Genomic DNA, 8,575 nt, shown 5'->3' with positions numbered 1-8,575 from the left:
GTGTCCACTCTTCATACATACATGTACTGTATGTCCCTTATATCCCCTGAGGGATGTGATTAGTCATACATGGCATCTCATTGGAAAAAAAAAAGGAGCATGACTGACAGACAGAAGGAGACACAGAAAGACAGGAGGGAGTGCAACAGCGAACATTAGTAAGGCGAGGGTTAGCAAGAACAGAGGAGCTGCCATCCAAATGGATAACACAACAAGCAACAAGCAACAAGCAACAACAACAGTGACAGCTACACGTTCCAGCTGCTGTCTTTCATATGCTAATGCTGGTATTACTGCCTGCCAACGCAACACAGAAGACAATGTGGGTGTTTTTGTGCATACATGTGTGTTTGTGTGTGTTTATTCCAAATGAAGCGATACACTCAGCACTCTGTGCCACATGGTATTGGTAATAAGAGTCATATGGCAAGACTTTGAAACACAGCACGCATAATAACTGTGTAAAAAGCTTTCATCTTTACTTTGATGTTTTTACATGAAAATTAAATGTTACACAGCATTGTGCTGGGCAAGTTTTGTGATGCAAGTTAGAATATATTGTAACAGGTGGCGGCAAAGGGAAGTGACATTTTTCTTAACGGATAAGTCTGATGATATTCTGTATTTTTCTTGCTGTCAACAAATCCAAAAAGACCAAAACCAATAATAAACTGATCCTACTAACAAGTATTGCCTGTGGAGCCAAAGCCTGATATACTGTAGATTATTTCTTTGTATCTTAAACCTCCAAAAACTATTTAAAAAAAACTTAAATGAGCCACAACATTGCACTGGGTGACATGTTCCTTCATTTCAATTAACATGGGTACTATAGTTTATTTTGAGTCAATCCCACATACACCGTCCTGCTGTTGTAAATACCACCAAAATCAAAGAAGAAAATTGTCCCTCACAAATGCACTATTCACTCCTGTTTCAGTGACGTTTGCAAAATGTTACAGTGCCCAGCTGTTTTAGAAAACTGGTAGAAAGAAAATAGTTCCTACACGAAACTGCTCACAACAAATCTGTGGATTATCTTGAGTAACCGGGTCATGATTTTTGGAAAGACACATTGCTGTTGAGTTTTTCAAATGCATTTTTTCGCACTTTGAGCACCACAAGCTGAGTTCCATGTAGTCCCATTAAAAAATGCAGACATCTCTATGGCTGATATCTCCAAAACTTTGCAACTCACACCAAAACAGGAGGAAACATATGTATTTTTGATTTTTTGGGGTGAACTGTCCCTTTAATATGGCAACATTGTTATTGTTGTTAGCAAACACCAAATCCAGCAGTTATGGAGCAAAATTATCATTCATTAAGGTCTGCCTCTGACCGGGCAGATAGCTAATCATAGTTTAGGATAATGGGGTGGCCACGCCCTGGACACGCCCCTGCACCTGGCAAATGTAAGTCCAATATTCACTCTCTTTAAGCTCTGGTCTCTACCAACTCCTGAGTCTTTTTTGTTGCTAAATGCTCCACACAACAAACGCATTGCTGGTTTTGGTCTTTTCATGGGATTTGTGGACAAAAATATAGAATACTGGAAATCTCATCCTTCAAAAAAAAAAGTTTTTCTCTATTAGGTTTTGCATGTGACAGCTGCCCCATGGTACACTGTCCTCACTCATTAATAGCTCTGATTATTATGAGTATATACAGGGCCATGGGAAAAACTCCTCATTAGCTCATAGTCCAGAAGCATTTGTCTCCATTTCAGCTGTTTTGTTGAGCTGATTTACCATTCACTTCAGTGACTGAAGGAAATGTGTGACAAATGGATGCGATTAGACTATTTTGAGCTGCTCTATTATGTCCACGTGGCCAGGTTTGTGTGTGTGCTAGCATGTGCTACTCCATGTACACACAACATGCCTCTCCAAGGCTGTCATGTGGTCTGTAAAGCTTCTCTCTATGGGAATTGACTATCTCTTCTGTGACAGAAATGCACCAAGGTCTCTGATTGGCACATGTTAAATCCCCCTCTGTGTCACTGGGAGGCCACCAACTGGAGTGTGTGTGTGTATGTGTGTGTGGGTGAGGATGTATGTGTGCAAATGCCACAGTTCCCAAAGGAATTAGGTTGATTTTTGAGGGCTTCCAAGCAGCCCTGGGATCTTGCGCTAACTGTGTGTCTCTATTTGTTATCTTGCAGTCCACATGCTGAGTTTAACTGTGCTGCCAGAGAACGATGCAGAAGACAAATCCCATGGCTAGGTTATCCATGATTCACCCGTGTTACTTGAGAGAGAGAGAGAGAGAGAGAGAGAGAGAGAGAGAGAGAGAGCAATGGAGAGACAGAAAGAGGGAGAAGGAAAATGCTTTGGTATATTAAGAAGATAATATGGAGGGATCGAAAAAATAAGAAATGAAAACACAGAGGATGGCAGAAGGTGAAAAACGAGAAGAAATGTGTAAAAGAGGAGAGGAGCGTGTTGAAAGCTCGAGAAGGAGGATGGAAAGTAGAGGAGAGATCAGTAATCTGAACTCTCTGTCAGAGTAACAGATTAGCTCACTAGGTGAAATGATATATGACTGGCACTGGGCCTCCTCACATGTGCATGCGCACAATCACACCCCCACTATGGATCAATTACCCTGTCATCCATGTGTGCAACCATACATCATCACCTCGATTACATCTCTCACACACACACACAAACTCTGGCACTCGCATGCTGACTCCTATATATACTATATACACACTGCTCGAACTTCAGATGTACTTTGTTTCATGAGTAGGCTGTGTGTGTGTGTCTAGTGTTTTATAACCAAGTTTCTCTACTGCCTGACTTCTGTGGCCTTAATACCTATTACTGTCTATCTGTTTCTCTTGCAGCCAGAGGAAAAACTGCACATACACATGGATGCACACACACACACACACACACACACACACACACACACACACACACACACGCACACAGTAACACCCCAGAGCCTGTGGGGCTGCTTCCTCAAATGAACTGCACTGGTCAGAGTGACTGAGCCTGGACAAAGTCATTTGTTGTGAGTAAACTTCTTTGGGCAGCTCAGGTCATTTCAGGCAGTGGAAGAGACTGAGAACACACACACACACACGCAGGTCAGTTTGGTGTTGATCACCCCTCCGCTCCTGTTGGTGTAGTCTACTGGGAAATGCCCATAGCTCAGCTAAAGTGAGTTCAATTTAATTTGAACTTCACACAGCTGAGAGAGAGAGAGAGAGAGAGAGAGAGAGAGAGACAGAGACAGAGAGACAGAGAGAGAAAGAGAGACATGAGGAGGGAGGGAGTGTGAGAGCCAATATTGTTGTGTCCTTCTTGAAGTGCCACAAACATTTCAAACTTTCCCCGTGTTCAGCATCCAGCCCCCTGAGAGGCACTGCTGACGCATCTGGAGTTGCATGACTGTGTGGGCCTGTGTGTGTGTGTGTGTGTGTCTACTTGTGTGTTTGTGCAGATACATTAGTTCTTGCCTCTTTTTGTTGGTCTGTCAGTCCATGCTGACAAGAGACTACTAATATCATATATCCAACAGGACTTGGCACAGCCCATCTGGCCTTCTTCACATTACTGTACAGTATCATTTACGTTTATTGCATGCAACTCTCAGCTGTTCCCTCCTCAGGCCGCTAGAGAGCGCTGCTCCACTTCATAGCTGACATTCAGGCAGCGCTCTCCATCTTCCAGGCGGACAGAGAGGAGCGCAACAACAGTCTGCCTGACTCCCCGACCACATCGCACCTCTGTCCCGCCACACTGGGCTACTTTCTCATCGCTTCCTTTAAAGAGGATAAAGAGGGGATTATCGGTGCAACACAAAAGCCTGATTGGGGAGGTTTAAGTTGGATGTTTCCTCCATGTTGGTATGGCTTAATAACTAAGTTTCCTGTCTCATCCGCTGCGCACAAAGAGAGGAGCGGAACTTTCTGGGGACCTTTTCTTGCACCGGAGTAGCCGCGGGGGCAGCGCGCTGGTTTTAACCCAGGAGGTCACATCTGCCATCGGCTCCGTTTCTCTCTAGCCCGGCTGCGGAAGTGGATGGTATGGTATAACTTTTCCGCTCCAGTCGAACCTGAGCGGCCGGTGAGAGAGAGGAGCCGTTTTATGGTACTGGAGAGGGGATGCGAGCCTCTCCTCCGTCTCGGATAGCGGAGCGGCAAGAGGAGAGAGGTTCACCTGCTGGGCTAACAGAAAACGACCACACTGCACCAACAGGTATGGATCACTGGATAGCCTTCACACCTGCACAGAACTGCCTGCTGCATCCCATGGTTTTAATGCGCTTTTTGTCAACTGTCTGAAAAGTGTGCGTGATAAAAAGTAAATTAGTAGCACACCTGCCACGCAATGAAGGTGATTGTAACAGTCTACTGGTTATCTCGTTTTTGAAAACCTTTTACGCACAGAATTAATTACACTTCATCTGTTCCACTTTAGGGAATAGACAAGGATTTGATTTTATGAAGGCATGAGAGTTATGCAAAAAATATTGCTCACTGTAATAGCCCATCAGCCTGCTCTGGTATGGCATCAGTTTTATTATCACGGTTGTGATTTTATAGCGAAGACAAATGATTGCGGTTGTTTCAGGTGTTGCACAGCCTACATAGGCTTGCCTCTTTCTCTCTCTTCCTCTCGCTCTCTCAGACACACACACACACACCCACGCGCGCGCGTGTGCGCACACACACACACCGGGGCACGAAGGTCTTAGCTGTGCGTAGGCTATAAGGGCATATGGCGCCGAGTTCAGTGCGCTATTTTAGGCAGAGCTGGTGCTTAGTGGTGGCAAACAGCGGTCTTACTTATTGTTGATTGATTTCTATGAGCTGTGATATCTCCAGAGGTGCTAAATGATAAGTATGTTGTCGCCTTATTTCGCGGGGAGAAAGAATGGAAAGTAATCTTAACGTGTCCCTTTGCACTAGCCCACTATTTGTCATCCATTTAAAAATAGTCGCACTCAACAGTGGTTTGTATTGTTTTTACATGACAGGAACATAATGCGCACTGCTTTTACACATTAAAAATGTGAAGATGTGTGTGGAGCATGCAGGGAAACTCATCACCCTGAAACCAGTGGTGGGTATCTTCTGCCAGGGCCCCATGAATCACCTGATGTTACTGTAGATGTTGATTCATAAGATGACCTTTATTGGTGACAGTGGCAACTTAGTATATTTGTTTGGTAGCAGAGTAGAGGCTGTGAGGTTTTGATGGTGTTATAGTGGCTACTTCTCTGGATATGTTAACATACACTGTTAGAAGGTAACATTTGTGTCTCCTTATGTTATTTTATGGCTGTTTCTGGCCTTTTCATGTTGTTTATAAATCCTTGTGTGCGCACACAAGCTGGTTTGATTTAAACAAACATGGTCATCCCAACTGTGAATATATTTTTGACATGCTCCTGCTCCATCTGTCTCTGTCTCTTATACTCTCCCTATGTTTTCATGAGCCTCTGTGAAGAACATAGAGGAGACAAGGCAGAGAAGTGGAGTGAAGGAGTTACAAAAAAAAGGGAGGAAGAGAACTGACAGCGAGACATGATTGACAGGCGAGAAAGATGCAGAGAGATGGCGAGTAGAGCAGGGAGGAAGAGTGGATGTTCGGGTTTATGGGGAGATACAGGAATACATTAAACATGGTTCTCAAATGTATTTTTAATATGGCCACCGGCTGATGAATACCATCATGAAATGTGGAAATAACAATACCGGTTTATTCAATAAACACTTTTGGTTTTCTGCTCACATCACTAATCACAGATACATCGATGTGACAAAGAGAGGAGATGGAAGGTATACATGGAGAGGATGAAAGGAAAGACAATTGAGGACAGAGGAAGGAAGAATAGGAATCAAGTTCAAGTGAGCAGGAGATTACAGTGTATAGATTTTCCTTTTTTAATAAAGTTTAAAAATGTTGTATGCATCTATGTAAGTATATCATTACAAATCTACTTTTGTGCCATGTCATTTAGGAAACATTTAGTAATTGCAGCCTCCCTCCTGCGACAGGCTGCACACCCGCTCCAGTAAATAAAACACAACAGTATAGTACTTCTCCTCATGTGTTATTACTTAAATATGAGTTTCCATATTGGCTGAGTCACATTATATCTCCTCCAAAATGAGGCAAACAATTTAAGTGAAATAACATGAGGGATAGAGAGGATGACTTGGTAAAGAAGACAGATGTGTGTGTGTGTGTGTGTGTGTGTGTGTGTGTGTGTGTGTGTTTGTGAACTGGTACTTCCATGTTTGTGAGGTTTTAGACTTTTAAATAGAGGACATTTTTGGAGTTTGAGGGTTGGGTTTAGGTTTCAGATTGGATTTTGTCAAAGAGGGTATTCACAAGTGTAAAAGTACAAAGGTGTGTGTGTACTTGATTAATCATGTTGTAGGGACTCAACTCCCATCAGGGGACAAAAAGCTGGTCCCTACAAGGATAACTATTTATTTTATTATTATTTATTCATTTTAGGTGTGTGTATGTATGTATGTATGTGATGATAACTGTGTATCTTTGCTTTTAAAACTATTTTCTTTTGGCGTTTTATGCCTCTATTGCATAGGGATGAGTGGAAAGATGACAGAAAACGAGGGAAAAATGCAATAAAGTTCATGGTCGGCATCTTAATCCCTATGCCACAGGGACTCCCCAGCGTATGTTTGCTTTTGGAAAATTCATGGCTATACAGTATATGAAGAGCAATGTAGAGCATAACTGCTTTGCAAACCAGTAAAGTACTCAACCAAGAGTACTCAAATTATATTTTTACAATTTTAATACCATTTTTTTAAAATTACAATTCAAATTAATTGTTTTACAATTGTTATTACTTACATTGTGTCCATCAAAATTTGATTGTTGTTATCTCTCACTCACACACACACACACACACACACACACACACACAGTCTACAATAGCTATGCTCCTGTCTCAGGCATACTGGACAAGGTTGTAGGCCACAGGACTTGTTCAAACTGGACCATTTTACCCTGCCTCCCTATAGCAGCATGACCACACACACACACACACACACGCACACACACACAGAGTCACACTCAACAATACAGTAAGCCTTCATGTGTCCATATCCCACAACTTCTTTATGTCTCCTTGTGCACCTTTAACACACACACTCCCATTTCCTGCACTTCCTTCATCCTTCTCTTCTACCAACAAGCCCTCATGGCCATGGGAATAATGTCAAAGCTCCTGTCCAGAGAGACAGAGAGAGAGACAGAGAGAGAGACAGAAAAAAGATACAGGAGAGAGAAAGAGAGAGATAAAGACAAAGAGAGCAACCACGAAGAAATAAAAAGTACAGCATGTGTCCTATAAAAGGTGATCTCTTTTTCATTTGCCACCTCCTGTAGCTGTGCATGATGAGAAGAGGAGAGAATGAAAAAAGAAAGAATGAGAAGCAGGAACAAGAGAGACAGAGACCTAGACATAGAGTGAGAGAGAGAGAGAGAGAGAGAGAGAGAGAGAGAGGAAAGAAATTAAGAAAGCAAGCTACAGGGGATAAATAAAAATAAATAAAAAGCATGTGTCCTATAAAAGGTGTTCTGTATTTCACTGGCCATCTCCAGTAGCTTTGTGTGGTGTGCCGAAGCCCAGAGGGGATGAGTAGCCACTCTAAATGTGTGTAACCCACATAAAGAAATTGTTTCTGGGAGATCGGGCCCCGTAAATTCATTCCTAGCCGCCAGCCCTGTTCTTATCCCACCTCCCAAAGGTGAGCTATAACATCCAAACACATATATTTTTTAGATTCTTTCTCTCACACACACACACACACACACACACACACACACACACACACACACACACACACACACACACAGACCCAGACTTTTCCACCAAACATGCACACATCCTGTTACCTTTCCTCCCCCACTTTCAGTAGAACCTCACTTTATCTGTATACAATTTTTGCTCAGGATGCACACAAACATACACACACATTTTTTGTTATTTTTGCAGGAAATACACATTCACGCAAACACATACACACATTGCTTTGCTTCCCAAATGGCTTGTGTGGGACAGTAACGGTGACAGCTACAACAACATCAGTACCTGCTGTGGAACAGAACAGCGTCAGAGAGAAACAGCAGCAGATGCTGCGCTCACAGCTCCAGGATTACCTTAGCCTGAACAAACTCCATTACTGCCTCTATTACCCAGGTATACACAGCCTGGGAAAAAGCACTTTGCAGAACCACTGTTTACCCAGCACCTCTGTGCCCCACACACTGTGTCCCTTGACTACAGAGCAAGGAAGGGGTGAAGACCAGAGGGAGGAGAGAGAAGTTGGGGGGGGATGAAGCTTATCTTTCGGAAACTGTCTGTCACAGTCAGGGCAGTGCGTAGTGCTGATACAATTAGTCAGATGAGAGAAAAATGTATTATTACTCAATTAGTCATTCGATCATCAGAAAATTAATACCAACAATTTTGATAACAGAGTGATCATTTAGACTCAAGAAAAACAAAACAAGTGCAAAACATCAAGACATTTTGTAGACTAAATGATTAAACAATAATAAAAAATAATCTGTAGTTGCAG

The 8,575-nt window shown here is 42.7% G+C and overlaps 1 protein-coding gene across 1 annotated transcript in view; it reads left to right on the top strand.

Moving 5' to 3' along the window:
* The first annotated feature begins 3,691 nt into the window (after positions 1-3,691).
* LOC122883445 (chemokine-like protein TAFA-2) overlaps positions 3,692-8,575 on the top strand; it is a 73,915-nt gene continuing 69,031 nt past the window's right edge. Inside the window, exon 1 of the mRNA XM_044212158.1 lies at positions 3,692-4,208. The gene's annotated coding sequence lies outside the window, so the exon portion shown is untranslated. The remainder of the gene's footprint in view (positions 4,209-8,575) is intronic.

Source organism: Siniperca chuatsi, linkage group LG10, assembly GCF_020085105.1.
Source record: "Siniperca chuatsi isolate FFG_IHB_CAS linkage group LG10, ASM2008510v1, whole genome shotgun sequence".
In the NCBI taxonomy this organism is placed as follows: Eukaryota; Metazoa; Chordata; class Actinopteri; order Centrarchiformes; family Sinipercidae; genus Siniperca; species Siniperca chuatsi.
Note: the sequence above shows the minus strand (reverse complement) of the source record. Positions and strands in the feature narration are given on the sequence as shown.